The following is an 18,191-nucleotide window of genomic DNA, read 5'->3' on the forward strand; positions in this document are numbered from 1 at the left end:
ATTCCGAGAACAGATCCCCGATAAGTCCCGTCAAAATGCAGCACCCCCGATTCAGTCAAGATCTATGGGACTGCTGGATTTAGACAAATGTACATAATGTCTCCAGCAGTTCCATAGACAATGAATGGAGAGGTCACGGTTTATGGGACTGTTGGATTTAGACAAATGTACATGATGTCTCCAGCAGTCCCATAGACAATGAATGGAGAGGTCACAGTCTATGGGACTGCTGCATAAAGACAAATGTACATAATGTCTCTAGCAGTCTCAAAGACAATGAATGGAGAGGTCACGGTTTATGGGACTGTTTGATTTAGACAAATGTGCATGATGTCTCCAGCAGTCCCATAGACAATGAATGGAGAGGTCACGCTTTATGGGACTGATGAAGAAAGACAAATGTACATAATGTCTTCAGCAGTTCCATAGACAATGAATGGAGAGGTCACGGTTTATGGGACTGTTTGATTTAGACAAATGTGCATGATGTCTTCAGCAGTCCCATAGACAATGAATGGAGAGGTCACGCTTTATGGGACTGATGAAGAAAGACAAATGTACATAATGTCTTCAGCAGTCCAATAGGCAATGAATGGAGAGGTCACGGTCTATGGGACTGCTGGAAATAGACAAGTGTGCATAATGTCTTCAGCAGTCCCATAGACAATACATCGAGAAATCATGGTCTATGGAACTGCTGGATTTAGACAAATGTATATATTATCTCCAGCAGTCCGATAGACAATGAATGGAGAGGCCCCGGTCTATGGGACTGCTGGAGAAAGACAAATGTACATAATGTCTTCAGCAGTCCCATAGACAATGAATGGAGAGGCCCCGGTCTATGGGACTGCTGGAGAAAGACAAATGTACATAATGTCTTCAGCAGTCCAATAGGCAATGAATGGAGAGGTCATGGTCTATGGGACTGCTGGAAATAGACAAGTGTGCATAATGTCTCCAGCAGTCCCATAGACAATGAATGGAGAGATCATGGTCTATGGGACTGTTGGAAATAGACATATGTACATAATGTCTCCAGCAGTCCTGTAGACAATGAATAGAAAGGTCATGGTCTAGGAGACTGCTGGATTTACACAAATGTATAAGATGTCTCCAGCAGTCCCATAGACAATGAATGGAGAGGTCCCGGTCTATGGGACTGCTGGAGAAAGACAAATGTACATAATGTCCTCAGCAGTCCCATAGACAATGAATGGAGAGATCATGGTCTATGGGACTGTTGGAGATAGACATATGTACATAATGTCTCCAGCAGTCCCATACGAACTATGGGATGGCTGGATTTAGACAAATGTACATAATGTCTCCAGCAGTCCCATAGACAATGAATGGAGAGGAGACATCACAAGCCCAGTTGTCAGGGTCCCTGTTGGCACATTTTTAGATATGGAACAGCAGACTTGTCTATCCAATTAAAAAGATACCTTTTTTTGTAGCGATCTGATGAGAAATCTTGCATGAAGTCATATACAAATTATGCAGGAAGTGCACTGTGGGCGTGTCACTGCACTAGAAATGAGCAACCCAAGTGCACTGACACGCCCCCAGTGCACTTCCTGCATGATATAACTTCTATGCTGGATTTCTAATGACTGGCAAATCGGATCTCTACAAAGGAAAGTGTTATTATTGGGGGAGAAGCATCTATACACTCAGTCCCCTATATCCATATGTAAAAACGTGCCGAATGGTTCCCTTTAAAGGAAGTTTACAGTGTACCGCTCGTTATTTCTTAATCTGGTGACCTCCATCTTTGTACTTATATAGCTTTGGTGTCATCCGGGTTTATCTGATGATCACACAGATACATTTTCACAATATCGGTGAAGTTTCAGGCTCAGCCGGATACATAATCTATGGAGGATGTATAGAGAATATTTACGGTCAAGCTTTTCCTAGGAACAGATGCTAAAAACACGCTCCCCAGATATATAAAGGGGCGAATACGCTCCCCGGATATATAAAGGGGCGAATACGATCCCCGGATACATAAAGGGGCGAATACGATCCCCAGATATATAAAGGGGCGAATACGATCCCCGGATACATAAAGGGGCGAATACGATCCCCAGATACATAAAGGGGCGAATACGATCCCCGGATATATAAAGGGGCGAATACGATCCCCGGATATATAAAGGGGCGAATACGATCCCCAGATATATAAAGGGGCGAATACGATCCCCGGATATATAAAGGGGCGAATACGATCCCCGGATATATAAAGGGGCGAATACGATCCCCGGATATATAAAGGGGCGAATACGATCCCCGGATATATAAAGGGGCGAATACGATCCCCGGATATATAAAGGGGCGAATACGATCCCCGGATATATAAAGGGGCGAATACGATCCCCGGATACATAAAGGGGCGAATACATAAAGGGGCGAATACGTTCCCCGGATACATAAAGGGGCGAATACGATCCCCGGATACATAAATGGGCGAATACGATCCCCGGATATATAAAGGGGCGAATACGTTCCCCGGATACATAAAGGGGCGAATACGTTCCCCGGATACATAAAGGGGCGAATACGATCCCCGGATATATAAAGGGGCGAATACGATCCCCGGATATATAAAGGGGCGAATACGTTCCCCGGATACATAAAGGGGCGAATACGTTCCCCGGATACATAAAGGGGCGCTGCTCTTTACACGCATGCACCTGAGGATCAGTCGCTCTCTATGTGAAGCATTCCGGCGCGTGGCCTCTGGAGAGGCGGACATTCCTGGGGGCTGGGATACATTTCACTAGTTTCTTCCTAGTATTTGCAGAAGTTGAGTGTGAGCCGTGTCTGGGGGAGGCGAATTCTGCTTCGTTCTCGCTGTTATCAGCGCCTCCAGAGCTCAGATCAGGATGAGCCCCGGCAGCAGCAGAGCGCAGCAGCAGTGCCAGGCGGGCCGCAGGGTGTGAGGTGGGCACAGGTATGTAAGCAGCTGGGGGGATGCGGGATATAACAGTGCACTAGTATGGTGTATATAGGATGTCATACCTGCTATGGTGTATGCTGGGACATGTAGTGCGACCACAGATGGTAGGACTTACCCTGTGCACTGGGGGCCAGGGACATGGGCGATTGTGGAAGGGGAGGAGGTCCTGATCTGATATATTAGGGGCACTGCAGAGCAGACTTTGCCCTGGGCCCTAAATCTGCAAAAAAAAAATCCAAAAAAACCTCTTGATCTGTTTCCTGAATTGAGTGCGACTTTTCCGCCCCCCACCGCCGCCTGTCTGACCCCTTCTTCTATAGCCTGCGTCCTTAGGGTCAGCGGCAGGTTTGCACTTTCTTATGATTCACATGGGTCCGGACAATGGTCTATAGAAGGACAATGGCCCAAATGTCCTCCGTGTGCTGTGCAGATCACACAGAGGTGGTAAAGGTGATGTAGATGCCGGCCTCCAGCACACTATGTGTTGGGACATACATGAAAACGTCCCGACCTTCCGCGTCACAATGTAATTTTTCAGCGTAGGGAAATCACAGGATTTATTGGGGTCGTTTACTATATTTCACGGCTTAAAATCTAAATAAAACCAAAAAGCGTGGATACTTAACTGCCAGACCCCTGTATTACTCCCGCCGCCGTTCATCCTCTGTCATTTTCTTTGTTCTCTTGTGTGTCGGGGGATGGTACGTGACCGCTGCAGTCAGTGTGCGCTGAGGCTGTTTTTTCCCCCCGAGCTGGATCTTTCCTGGCTCAGAATGAATGTCGCAGCTGCAGCCAATCAATAGGCCTTAGACTGACTGCAGCGGTCGCGTGTTGTCCCCCACTAGAAGAGGAAGTGAGAAAAATGCCTGGGAAATGGGGTCTGGGAGATATCCAACTTTTGTTTTGTCTTTTTTTATTTGTAGATTACTATAGGCTCATTTTTACAGGTCACAATTCACTGCATCTCTATGACAGCCTCCTTCTGGCCTCTACGACAGCCACGTTCTGGCCTCTACGACAGCCACGTTCTGGCCTCTACGACAGCCACGTTCTGGCCTCTACGACAGCCACGTTCTGGCCTCTACGACAGCCACGTTCTGGCCTCTACGACAGCCACGTTCTGGCCTCTACGACAGCCACGCTCTGGCCTCTACGAGAGCCTCGCTCTGGCCTCTACGAGAGCCTCGCTCTGGCCTCTACGAGAGCCTCGCTCTGGCCTCTACGAGAGCCTCGCTCTGGCCTCTACGAGAGCCTCGCTCTGGCCTCTACGAGAGCCTCGCTCTGGCCTCTATGAGTGCCTTGCTCTGGCCTCTGGCGGCTTTGTCTTCTATCGCCAAAACTCCGGTTGGTCTCGGCGATTTGTGACCTACCGTCAGCTTTAATGTTTCAAGGAGGCGGAGGTCACAATTCATTGCATCTCTAGGACACCCTTGTTCTGGCCTCTATGTGAGCCTCGTTCTGGCCTCTTTGAGAGCCTCGTTCTGGCCTCTTTGAGAACCTCGTTCTGGCCTCTTTGAGAACCTCGTTCTGGCCTCTTTGAGAACCTCGTTCTGGCCTCTTTGAGAACCTCGTTCTGGCCTCTTTGAGAACCTCGTTCTGGCCTCTATGGGAGCCTCGTTCTGGCCTCTATGGGAGACTCGTTCTGGCCTCTATGGGAGACTCGTTCTGGCCTCTATGGGAGACTCGTTCTGGCCTCTATGGGAGACTCGTTCTGGCCTCTATGGGAGACTCGTTCTGGCCTCTATGGGAGACTCGTTCTGGCCTCTATGGGAGACTCGTTCTGGCCTCTCAGAGATGCATTGGGAGCTTGCGATGTAATTTCGGACTTCCGGCCAGTCAGATGTTACTGTCACAAGATGGTGCAGCGTTGGTAAAAGGTGAAGACTCCGGACAGCGAGTATATGACAGGGGGCTTACAATTAAAGCGCCACTCCGGGGCTGAGGAAAAAAACCCAAAAACAATGGAATGAGGTATTAGAAGAAAAAATAAAATAGTGACAAACCCTTTAATATAGGAGGAGATTTTATATATCACATAGTCAGGTTTGCAATGTCTAGGCTAGTAATAAATATGCATTAGAGATTGCTGTAGAAAAAAAGAAAATGATGTCCTGCAATCCTTCCTCCTATGCATGTAGCTATCCATCCTCCCCTCATCTGACAAGGAGGGTTTGAGGGGTCTGCTTTGGGTCCTTTAAAAGGGGCACGGAAGTTCAGACCAAGAAAATGCAACTCTGCATGTTAGAAGCGGTGGTCTCTGCCGACTCCTCTATACTCGCCCCCCCCAGCCCAGTGACAGGTGATGGACAGAAGTGTTGTGTGGACTGGTTATGGGGTGGAGCAAAGGTTTCTTGCAGCGTCGCGCACTATTACATAGGGAGGGGAGAGCGCATTATCACAGGCAATGTCTAGTAGACAGGTGCGAGATACCCGCTGACTGGGCACACATCCGAACGGGGCCGCACATCCTGACGGGGTGTACAATACCCACTGCTGGGCCACACATCCTGGCGGGGTGTACAATACCTGCTGCTGGGCCGCACATCCTGGCGGGGCATACAAGACCCGCTGCTGGGCTGCACATCCTGACGGGGTGTACAATACCCGCTTCTGGGCCGCACATCCTGGCGGGGCATACAAGACCCGCTGCTGGGCCGCACATCCTGACGGGGTGTACAATACCCACTGCTGGGCCGCACATCCTGGCGGGGTGTACAATACCCACTGCTGGGCCGCACATCCTGGCGGGGTGTACAATACCCACTGCTGGGCCGCACATCCTGGCGGGGCATACAAGACCCGCTGCTGGGCCGCACATCCTGACGGGGTGTACAATACCCGCTTCTGGGCCGCACATCCTGGCGGGGCATACAAGACCCGCTGCTGGGCCGCACATCCTGACGGGGTGTACAATACCCACTGCTGGGCCGCACATCCTGGCGGGGTGTACAATACCCACTGCTGGGCCGCACATCCTGGCGGGGCATACAAGACCCGCTGCTGGGCCGCACATCCTGGCGGGGCGTACAAGACCCGCTGCTGGGCCGCACATCCTGACGGGGCGTACAAGACCCGCTGCTGGGCCGCACATCCTGACGGGGAGTACAATACCCGCTTCTGGGCTGCACATCCTGACGGGGTGTACAATACCCACTGCTGGGCCGCACATCCTGACGGGGTGCACAATACCCACTGCTGGGCCGCACATCCTGACGGGGTGTACAATACCCACTGCTGGGCCGCACATCCTGACGGGGTGCACAATACCCACTGCTGGGCCGCACATCCTGACGGGGTGCACAATACCCACTTCTGGGCCGCACATCCTGACGGGGAGTACAATACCCGCTGCTGGGCCGCACATCCTGACGGGGTGCACAATACCCACTGCTGGGCCGCACATCCTGACGGGGAGTACAATACCCGCTGCTGGGCCGCACATCCTGACGGGGTGTACAATACCCACTGCTGGGCCGCACATCCTGACGGGGCGTACAATACCCGCTGCTGGGCCGCACATCCTGACGGGGTGTACAATACCCGCTGCTGGGCCGCACATCCTGACGGGGTGCACAATACCCACTGCTGGGCCGCACATCCTGACGGGGAGTACAATACCCGCTGCTGGGCCGCACATCCTGACGGGGTGCACAATACCCACTGCTGGGCCGCACATCCTGACGGGGAGTACAATACCCGCTGCTGGGCCGCACATCCTGACGGGGTGCACAATACCCACTTCTGGGCTGCACATCCTGACGGGGTGCACAATACCCACTGCTGGGCCGCACATCCTGACGGGGTGCACAATACCCACTTCTGGGCCGCACATCCTGACGGGGAGTACAATACCCGCTGCTGGGCCGCACATCCTGACGGGGTGCACAATACCCACTGCTGGGCCGCACATCCTGACGGGGAGTACAATACCCGCTGCTGGGCCGCACATCCTGACGGGGTGCACAATATCCACTGCTGGGCCGCACATCCTGACGGGGAGTACAATACCCGCTGCTGGGCCGCACATCCTGACGGGGAGTACAATACCCGCTGCTGGGCCGCACATCCTGACGGGGAGTACAATACCTGCTGCTGGGCCGCACATCCTGACGGGGTGTACAATACCCGCTGCTGGGCCGCACATCCTGACGGGGAGTACAATACCTGCTGCTGGGCCGCACATCCTGACGGGGTGTACAATACCTGCTGCTGGGCCGCACATCCTGACGGGGAGTACAATACCCGCTGCTGGGCCGCACATCCTGACGGGGAGTACAATACCTGCTGCTGGGCCGCACATCCTGACGGGGTGTACAATACCTGCTGCTGGGCCGCACATCCTGACGGGGAGTACAATACCCGCTGCTGGGCCGCACATCCTGACGGGGTGTACAATACCCACTGCTGGGCTGCACATCCTGACGGGGTGTACAATACCCGCTGCTGGGCCGCACATCCTGACGGGGTGTACAATACCCGCTGCTGGGCCGCACATCCTGACGGGGTGTACAATACCCGCTGCTGGGCCACACATCCTGGCGGGGTGTACAATACCAACTGCTGGGCCGCACATCCTGACGGGGAGTACAATACCCGCTGCTGGGCCGCACATCCTGACGGGGTGTACAATACCCGCTGCTGGGCCACACATCCTGGCGGGGTGTACAATACCCGCTGCTGGGCCGCACATCCTGACAGGGTGTACAATACCAACTGCTGGGCCGCACATCCTGACGGGGTGTACAATACCCACTGCTGGGCTGCACATCCTGACGGGGTGTACAATACCCGCTGCTGGGCCGCACATCCTGGCGGGGCGTAGATGTCATTACCACTGCTCAAGTACAAAAGTAAGCAGCGCCAGAAGTGTAGGAGTGAGGAAAGCCAGAGTTACTGATTTTTTTCCCCTTTAACAATTATACCGCCAAAGGTGTCTGCCTTGCATATCTCGGCTGGGAGGCTGTAAGTGATAGGTACGAGGAGGTAACCAGGCCCCGGCATGATCTATGCGCCATTCTCCCCTCCTCAGATCCCCGGCTGGATAGAAATGATGCAGAGAAGTAGGAGGAAGAGTCCGACATTTAGGCTATGTGCCCACCTAACCAATTTTTGTGGCATCAAAAATGCTGCAAAAATGCTGCGTTTTTGGTTGAGTTTCGCTGCGTTTTTCACCACTGTGTTTTTCTGCATTTTTCGCATTGGATGGGTGTAAAAACACAGCAAAACAGAGAAAAGAATTGACATGACCATTTTTTTTTTTTTTTTCACTTCAAAAACGCAGCTTTAAAAAGAAGCGATGTGCGGACAGCAAAAATGAAAAGTCATAGACTTTGCTGGGAAAGCAAAGTCAACCACTTTTGAGCCCAAAAACGCGGTAAAAAAAAAAAGCTGTGTGTGCACATACCCTTACGGCTGCATTATACAAAACAGTCTTACCTTACCCAAGACCGGGGCAACAAGCGACCGCCCACACTTGGGTCTTTCATGGTCAATTTTGAGGCGACGGAGTCTCATGAGAAGCTCTACTTTTATGGTTATATAGTTATTTTAAGAAATTGCATAAATATTACATCCTTTATGTTATTTTGGGTGTGTCCCCTATAATGCAGAAGTGCTATTGTAAATATAAAATATTCTGTAATTCTAATATCTATACCATATCCATCTTTCACGTCTTTCTAGTCCTCTATTTATTTTTTGTAGAAAACTACAAAAAAAACACAGAGGCGCTGCAGGGGGTGAATCAATTCACCCATGGGTAACGCAAGGCCTTTGTGGCAGGCTCAGCTATGGGGCAGTGCAGCAGGCACGACTAACAAACACCCCCCGCAGCTCAAATCGCTCCGTCCTCCGCAGATAAATGGATAAAAAATTAGGAGCGATAAATAGGCGCGGTCAGATTTTTCCTTTATTCATTTGCTACACGTTTCAAAGATATAAACCTCCTCTTCCTCAACCATAAACATCACAGAATAAAATTCACAGTATACATACACATACATTATATATATATATATATATATATATATATATATATATATACACACACACACACACACACATACATATACATATATATATATATATATATATATATATATATATATATATATATATATATATATATATATATATATACAGTCATATGAAAAAATCTGGGCACCACTATTAATGTTAACCTTGTTTCTTTATAACAATTTGGGTTTTTGCTATTTCAGGTTCATATATCTAATAACTGATGGACTGAGTAATATTTCTGGATTGAAATGAGGTTTATTGTACTAACAGAAAATGTGCAAACAAAATTTGACCGGTGCAAAAGTATGGGCACCCTTATCAATTTCTTGATTTGAACCCTCCTAACTACTTGTTACAGACTTACTAAAGCACTAAATTGGTTTTGTAACCTCATTGAGCTTTGCACTTCATAGGCAGGTGTATCCAATCATGAGAAAAGGTATTTAAGGTGGCCACTTGCAAGTTGTTCTCCTATGTGAATCTCCTATGAAGAGTGGCATCATGGGCTCCTCAAAACAACTCTCAAATAATCTGAAAACAAAGATTATTCAGCATAGTTGTTCAGGGGAAGGTACAAAAAGTTGTCTCAGAGATTTACACTGTCAGTTTCCACTGTGAGGAACATAGTAAGGAAATGGAAGAACACAGGTACAGTTCTTGTTAAGCCCAGAAGTGGCAGGCCAAGAAAAATATCAGAAAGGCAGAGAAGAAGAATGGTGAGAACAGTCAAGGACAATCCACAGACCACCTCCAAAGACCTGCAGCATCATCTTGCTGCAGATGGTGTCACTGTGCATCGGTCAACAATACAGCGCATGTTGCACAAGGAGAAGCTGTATGAGAGAGTGATGCGAAAGAAGCCGTTTCTGCAAGCACGCCACAAAGAGAGTCACCTGAGGTATGCAAAAGCACATTTGGACAAGCCAGTTACATTTTGGAAGAAGGTCCTGTGGACGGATGAAACAAAGATTGAGTTGTTTGGTCATATAAAAAGGCGTTATGCATGGAGGCAAAAAAACACGGCATTCCAAGAAAAGCACTTGCTACCCACAGTAAAATTTGGTGAAGGTTCCATCATGCTTTGGGGCTGTGTGGCCAATGCCGGCATCGGGAATCTTGTTAAAGTTGAGGGTCGCATGGATTCAACTCAGTATCAGCAGATTCTTGACAATAATGTGCAAGAACCAGTGACGAAGTTGAAGTTACGCAGGGGATGGATATTTCAGCAAGACAATGATCCAAAACACCGCTCCAAATCTACTCAGGCATTCATGCAGAGGAACAATTACAATGTTCTGGAATGGCCATCCCAGTCCCCAGACCTGAATATCATTGAAAATCTGTGGGATGATGTGAAGCGGCTGTCCATGCTCAGCGACCATCAAACTTAACTGAACTGGAATTGTTTTGTAAACAGGAATGGTCAAATCTACCTTCATCCAGGATCCAGGAACTCATTAAAAGCTACAGGAAGTGACTAGAGGCCGTGATTTCTGCAAAAGGAGGATCTACAAAATATTAATGTCACTTTTATGTTGAGGTGCCCATACTTTTGCACCGGTCAAATTTTGTTTAAATGCGGATTGCACATTTTCTGTTAGTACAATAAACCTCATTTCAATCCAGAAATATTACTCAGTCCATCAGTTATTAGATATATGAAACTGAAATAGCAAAAACCCAAATTGTTATAAAGAAAAAAGGTTAATATTAATAGGGGCGCCCAAACTTTTTCATATGACTGTATATATATATATATACAGTCATATGAAAAGTATATATATGTATATAGTCGGATTATAAGACACACCCCTCATTTTAAAAAAAGTGCGTCTTATAATCCAAAAAATACGGTAGATGACTAATGAGTGTAACGTGTGTATGACCCTATATATATATATATATATATATATATATATATATATATATATATATATATATATATATATATATATATATATATATATATATATAGGGTCATACACACGTTACACTCATTAGTCATCTACCGTATTTTTTGGATTATAAGACGCACTTTTTTTAAAATGAGGGGTGTGTCTTATAATCCGACTGCACCTTACCGGGAGGTGGTGGAGAGGGGTCACAGGAGGCAGGCGCTGTGCTGGGGCCGGCGTGGAGGCCCTCCATCCATCTATCCCTCCATCCACCCATCTATCCCTCCATCTATCCATCTATCCCTCCCTCCCTCCATCTATCCCTCTCTCCCTCCATCCATCTATCCCTCCCTCCCTCCATCTATCCCTCCCTCCCTCCATCTATCCCTCCCTCCATCCATCTATCCCTCCCTCCATCCATCTATCCCTCCCTCCCTCCGTCCGTCCGTCCCTCCGTCCGTCCGTCCCTCCGTCCGTCCGTCCCTCCGTCCGTCCATCCCTCCGTCCCTCCGTCCGTCCGTCCCTCCGTCCGTCCGTCCCTCCGTCCGTCCGTCCCTCCGTCCGTCCGTCCCTCCGTCCGTCCGTCCCTCCCTCCGTCCGTCCCTCCCTCCGTCCGTCCCTCCCTCCGTCCGTCCCTCCCTCCGTCCGTCCCTCCCTCCGTCCGTCCCTCCCTCCGTCCGTCCCTCCCTCCGTCCGTCCGTCCCTCCGTCCGTCCGTCCCTCCGTCCGTCCGTCCCTCCGTCCGTCCGTCCGTCCATCCCTCCGTCCGTCCATCCCTCCGTCCGTCCATCCCTCCGTCCGTCCATCCCTCCGTCCGTCCATCCCTCCGTCCGTCCATCCCTCCGTCCGTCCATCCCTCCGTCCGTCCATCCCTCCGTCCGTCCATCCTTCCGTCCGTCCATCCCTCCGTCCGTCCCTCCCTCCGTCCGTCCCTCCCTCCGTCCCTCCCTCCGTCCGTCCGTCCCTCCCTCCGTCCGTCCCTCCCTCCGTCCTTTTTGTTTTCACTTTGTAAATACAATCATACACAGTGGAGATGTTGATGTAGTGAGGAGTGAGTGGAGGTGAAGTGGTCGGTGTCTGCGCCTGTATATAGCACAGTCCTGGGGTGGACTGATGACGATGTTGGCAGCGTGATCGCATATCGGGAGCCTTACAACAATCCTGTTACAGTAACACCGGAAGGTGCGGGGTTAACCACAGGTCCGGTCACAGCACTGTACACCAGGGTGGTCACAGGCTCTTCCTCCTCCTTACTAGGCCAAAAAAAGTGATGTATCACAGGAAGGCGCTGAGAGAACTCGTCAGCAAAACTCTGAGAACGTCTCTGCTGACGGTGTAATGGTGTGCAGAACAAAAAAGAATGGGATTAATGACACATTTTGCATGGGCACCTGCTGGGTCACTTTTGTTTTTACTTATAGTCTAAAAGCAATTTTTGCAATTGAGTTTCATTAAATATTTTTACTATTTACCTTCTAGCACCGGTCTATTGACAGCTGCAGAATGAGTGAACTGAGCCTCCACCAGCGAGCTCTATGGGCAGGGAGAGTGTGTAACTCTGATCTTTCTGCATCTCTTGGCAGGAAAAATGCAGGGCAAAAACGCACTTTATCAGTTTTTCTCATTGATTTCAATGGTGGAAGACACTGCAAAAATGATGAAGTACCTGACGTGCTGCAAACTCTGGCGCTATGATAGGGGCGCTGGAAATTACGCTATGATACGGGCGCTGGGGAGGACGCTACGATACGGGCGCTGGAGAGGACGCTACGATACGGGCGCTGGAGAGGACGCTACGATACGGGCGCTGGGGAGGACGCTACGATACGAGCGCTGGGGAGGACGCTACGATACGAGCGCTGGGGAGGACGCTACGATACGGGTGCTGGGGAGGACGCTACGATACGGGCGCTGGGGAGGACGCTACGATACGAGCGCTGGGGAGGACGCTACGATACGGGTGCTGGGGAGGACGCTACGATACGGGTGCTGGGGAGGACGCTACGATACGGGCGCCGGGGAGGACGCTACGATACGGGCGCCAGGGAGGACGCTACGATACGGGCGCCGGGGAGGACGCTACGATACGGGCGCCGGGGAGGACGCTACGATACGGGCGCTGGGACTGGCACTATGATATAAGCACTATAGCAGCACTGTTATACTGACACAATGACTGGTATAATTAGGAGGAGAATACATGTCGTTATAAACATATTGCTCCACTGAAAATAAGGAAGAGGCATGTCTACACAGCTAGGACATTGCAACACGTCTCCAGAGCGCACAGGCAGCCGGACGGACCTGACCTACAGGTTTCCCTCCAAATCAGGGTTGTAACAAATTTGTATGAATATAAAAATATTCCAAAGAAGTCACCAAACCACAGCAGGAATTCACAGGAAAAAGTGTCACGGGCCGGCGGGTGTTGTAGAGCTTTTCTTGAGAGATTACACCTGGTCTCACACTTATTTCCCCCTTCATTGAATATGGCTGGGAGGCTGCTTGCTGCTGCAGAAATCTCCCGCCTGCAGACCAAACAAGCTAAGCACTCGCTCTTCCATAGTAAATGTGAACTTTGGCAATACTTTTGCTTTGCGGCTGACAGCTGCACAAAAATATTCAGGCGTTTGCATCCGCACTGCCCGTTTCCTTCTCATCAATATCGGGAGAGGCAAAAGGCGCCGATATACATTAGATATACATGAGATGGCCGATCGCACTGCAATCTGAGAATTTAGGTAACATTTCTTTAATGGCCGAAATAGGCAGTGATCGGCTGCTCCAGAGCGCCCCTGCCCCTGAGCTCCCCCGCCCCTGAGCGCCCCGCCCCTGAGCTCCCCCGCCCCTGAGCGCCCCGTTCCCCATCCGTTATCTCTCGCAGCCCCTGTCGGCGCTCGTTGTCACCACTTTGATGAATTGTGGTGACTATGTGTCAAGAAAGGGAAGTTGGAGAATTGATTGACAGGACGGCATTTCCTGGCACAGAATGTGACTGCGCACGTTGTCACGCTCTTTAGGCCCAGTGTACACAGTGCAGTTTTTGATGCGTGCAGTTTGTTGCCCAAATCTGCATGTCTGTCCTTATCCCTGCAATGTCGATAACAAATCAGAAGTGCTGTGCACATGCTGCTTCTTTTTTCCTTGTAGTTTTTGGTACAGAAAAAAAAGAAGCAGCAGCGTGTCAATTCTAGGTCCACTTTTTTGCCCTTCCAGCCACTGAATTCAATAAAACAGTGCACCCAATAACACTGTGCCGGGGCTGTGTGGCGCAGCTCTGCTCTGTGCCGGGGCTGTGTGGCGCGGCTCTGCTCTGTGCCGGGGCTGTGTGGCGCGGCTCTGCTCTGTGCCGGGGCTGTGTGGCGCGGCTCTGCTCTGTGCCGGGGCTGTGTGGCGCGACTCTGCTCTGTGCCGGGGCTGTGTGGCGCGACTCTGCTCTGTGCCGGGGCTGTGTGGCGCGACTCTGCTCTGTGCCGGGGCTGTGTGGCGCGACTCTGCTCTGTGCCGGGGCTGTGTGGCGCGACTCTGCTCTGTGCCGGGGCTGTGTGGCGCGACTCTGCTCTGTGCCGGGGCTGTGTGGCGCGACTCTGCTCTGTGCCGGGGCTGTGTGGCGCGACTCTGCTCTGTGCCGGGGCTGTGTGGCGCGACTCTGCTCTGTGCCGGGGCTGTGTGGCGCGACTCTGCTCTGTGCCGGGGCTGTGTGGCGCGACTCTGCTCTGTGCCGGGGCTGTGTGGCGCGACTCTGCTCTGTGCCGGGGCTGTGTGGCGCGACTCTGCTCTGTGCCGGGGCTGTGTGGCGCGACTCTGCTCTGTGCCGGGGCTGTGTGGCGCGACTGTGCTCTGTGCCGGGGCTGTGTGGCGCGACTGTGCTCTGTGCCGGGGCTGTGTGGCGCGACTCTGCTCTGTGCCGGGGCTGTGTGGCGCGACTCTGCTCTGTGCCGGGGCTGTGTGGCGCGGCTCTGCTCTGTGCCGGGGCTGTGTGGCGCGGCTCTGCTATGTGCCGGGGCTGTGTGGCGCGGCTCTGCTCTGTGTGGGGGCTGTGTGGCGCGGCTCTGCTCTGTGCCGGGGCTGTGTGGCGCGGCTCTGCTCTGTGCCGGGGCTGTGTGGCGCGGCTCTGCTCTGTGCCGGGGCTGTGTGGCGCGGCTCTGCTCTGTGCCGGGGCTGTGTGGCGCGGCTCTGCTCTGTGCCGGGGCTGTGTGGCGCGGCTCTGCTCTGTGCCGGGGCTGTGTGGCGCGGCTCTACTCTGTGCCGGGGCTGTGTGGCGCGGACCATTCTGAAGATGTCGGCGGTGAGGGCTTCAAATAAATGGTGTCCAGAGTCCGCACGTGTGCAGATGGAGCTCTTGGCTCAAGCTCTCATCTACTCACGCACCGACTGCGGCCGCCATTTATTTGAAGCCCTCATCGTCGACATCTTCAGAATGGTCCGTGCCCCACCACCTGCTGCACAGAGCAGCCCCGGCACAGCTCCGACACAAAGCAGCACCGCGCCACACAGTACTAGCACGGAGCAGTCCCCGTACAGGGCAGCGCGGCCCAACACAGACCAGTGCTGCAGCACAGCTGTCCGCAGGGAGCATCTGGGCCCCCCTCTGCACCGCCCGCAGCATCCCCATACTCCAGCACTGCCCGACTCCTGTGACCCCCCCCCGCTCCACCACCTCTGCCCCCCTCCCCAGTAAGACACCACCAGATTATAAAACAGACCCCATATTCTATTTATTTTTTTTCACAAAATTTGTGGTGCGTTTTAAAAAAAAAAGAAATACAGTAAATCACGCTGGTGGGGGGGGGGGTTAATCAGCAAAATTTCGAGAAGGTGGGCAACGAAACCAATTTCACAAAATTTTTAGCCATGTTGGGCTATTGCGCACGCTACGGATTTACCACGGATTTGCTGCAGAAAATGTGTCTAACATTTCTGCAGTCATTCGCCAGCAAAACCTATGGATTTTAAAAAATGCTGCGTTTTTTTATACCTGCGGATTTATCCACGGAATTTCCGCTGCGGAATTAATGTGCATGTCACTTTTTTTCCGCAGGTCCCTGCTGTTTTTGCCATAGATAATGGTAAAAATCTGCAGGGACCAACCTGTGGAAAATCCACACCAAACCGCGGTAAAACCAAATGCAGATTTCGTTGCGTTTTTTTACCGAGGGTGCGGGATTCTTTCAGAGGGATTTTCCTTAAGAAAAAGTCAATTTCTAGTGCGCACGTGTTCTTAAACTCCGTGAGCAAAAATTGGATCCGTTACAAATGCAAGAAAAAAGGACGGCTAAATAGCAATCAGGTAACGGATCCGTTTTCCATAGACTCCAATGTAAAAAAAAACAAAACAGATCCTGCATAAATCAGATTTTTCAGAATGACCAAAGAAGCTGTGTTTGCAGGACTTTTTTTTTCCTACCAGATGATTGCTGGACACATGAACTTAGGAGATCCCGAAAAGCTTGTTCCAATGAGCGGGTCAGACAATACGGAGGTGTAGAGGACGGCTGCGGTTGTCAGCAATGAGTATATCATTAGTGCAGTGACCTCGGGCGTCTCCTCGGGCAGCGCAGCTCCTGCCACATTGCACCACATTAACTTCTTATTGTAAAGAAAAAGAAAAAGAAAAAAGACTCCTAAGTGTGTAAAGTGAGTACACCTTGTGACCGATCTGCACTCAAAAAAACACATAAAAACGCAGCATGTGAATCACATAATGTAGCTTTCTTCTAATGACAGTGAAGAGGCCCTGATACCCGGCTCCCTGGTGAATTGTGCCATTTGTACCCAATCCATGGAGACTTATTGGCATTCGTTCCTGTTCCCTGTTGGCCTTATGGTAGTTGTACCAATTCCCTGGAGGCCTAGTGTTTTGTGTGCCTATTCCTTAGTGAGCTAGTATTATTTGTACCCATTCCATGGTGTACTAGAGGTATTTGTACCCATTCCCTGGTGGCCTAGTGTAATTTGTAACCATTCCCTAGTGTCCTAATGGCTTGTGTACCATTTTGTGGTGCTCTAGTATCATTTGTACCCATTCCCTGGTATCCTAGTGGTAATTAAACATATTCCCTGGTGACCTGGTGGTATGTATACTCATTATCTGGCGTTATGTGTATGTATTCCAATGCTATTTGTACCCATTCCCTGGTGGCCTAATGGCTTGTGTACCCATTCTCTGGTGCTCCAATATCCTTTGTATTCATTCCCTGGTATCCTAGTGGTAATTAAACATATTCCCTGGTGACCTGGTGCTATGTCTACTCATGACCTGGTGTCCTAGTGTTATGTGTGTGCATTCCTTTGTGGTCCAGTGTAATTTGTAACCATTCCCTAGTGTCCTAATGGCTTGTGTACCATTTTGTGGTGCTCTAGTATCATTTGTATCCATTCCCTGGTATCCTAGTGGTATTTAATACATATTCCCTGGTGGTATGTATACACATTACCTGGTGTTATATGTATGTATTCCTTTGTGGTCCAATGCTATTTGTACCCATTTCCTGGTGACCTAATGGCTTGTGTACCCATTCTCTGGTGCTCCAACATCCTTTGTATCCATTCCCTGGTATCCTAGTGGTATTTAAACATATTCCCTGGTGACCTAGTGGAGTGTGTACTCATTTCCCTGGTATGTTAGTAGTATTTAAACATATTCCCTGGTTACCTAGTGCTATGTCTACTCATGACCTGGTGTCCTAGTGTTCTGTGTGTGCATTCCTTTGTGGTCCAATGTTATTTGTACCCATTCCCTGGTGGCCTAGTGTAATTTGTACCCATTCCCTGGTGTTTTAATGGTTTGTATATCCCTTCTCTTTTAGTATAGCATTATTTGTAGCTATTGACTGGTATCCTAGAGGTATTTGAACACATTTCCTCATGAACTAGTGGTATGTCTACCGATTATCTGGTGTTCTAGTGTTATGTGTACCTATTTCCTGGTGGTCTAGAGGGTATTTGTACCTATTCCCTGATAGTTTAGTGGTTTTTCCCCATCCACTGGTGTCCTATTGGTATAAGAAACACTATTGCTGTAGACTGTAAGCCCGTGAGCACAGGGTTCCCTCCCCTAAATGTCACTGTTAGTTCGTCCATTGTTATATGTATGGAAACTCTTTTTTCATCTTGAATAAATGGTTATTTTAAAGATATATAATAATAAAGTGGCTCAGTGCAGCTAATCCAAGCTAATCCCATAGAAGACATAACACACAGCGGTGCAGTAGTCTATACTCCTCCTTGTCACGCTGCACACAGCAATGCTCGCCCATCCACTGCTCCTTACACCGGGGCTATATACTTTACCAAGTCTCTAGAAGAGGACAA

At 50.4% G+C, this 18,191-nt stretch overlaps 1 protein-coding gene across 1 annotated transcript in view; it reads left to right on the plus strand.

The window, feature by feature from the left end:
- Window positions 1-2,799: 2,799 nt before the first annotated feature.
- TOR4A (torsin family 4 member A) overlaps window positions 2,800-18,191 on the plus strand; it is a 27,130-nt gene continuing 11,738 nt past the window's right edge. Inside the window, exon 1 of the mRNA XM_075322955.1 lies at window positions 2,800-2,959. The gene's annotated coding sequence lies outside the window, so the exon portion shown is untranslated. The remainder of the gene's footprint in view (window positions 2,960-18,191) is intronic.

The sequence above is a fragment of the Anomaloglossus baeobatrachus genome, chromosome 9, assembly GCF_048569485.1.
Source record: "Anomaloglossus baeobatrachus isolate aAnoBae1 chromosome 9, aAnoBae1.hap1, whole genome shotgun sequence".
Lineage (NCBI taxonomy): Eukaryota > Metazoa > Chordata > Amphibia > Anura > Aromobatidae > Anomaloglossus > Anomaloglossus baeobatrachus.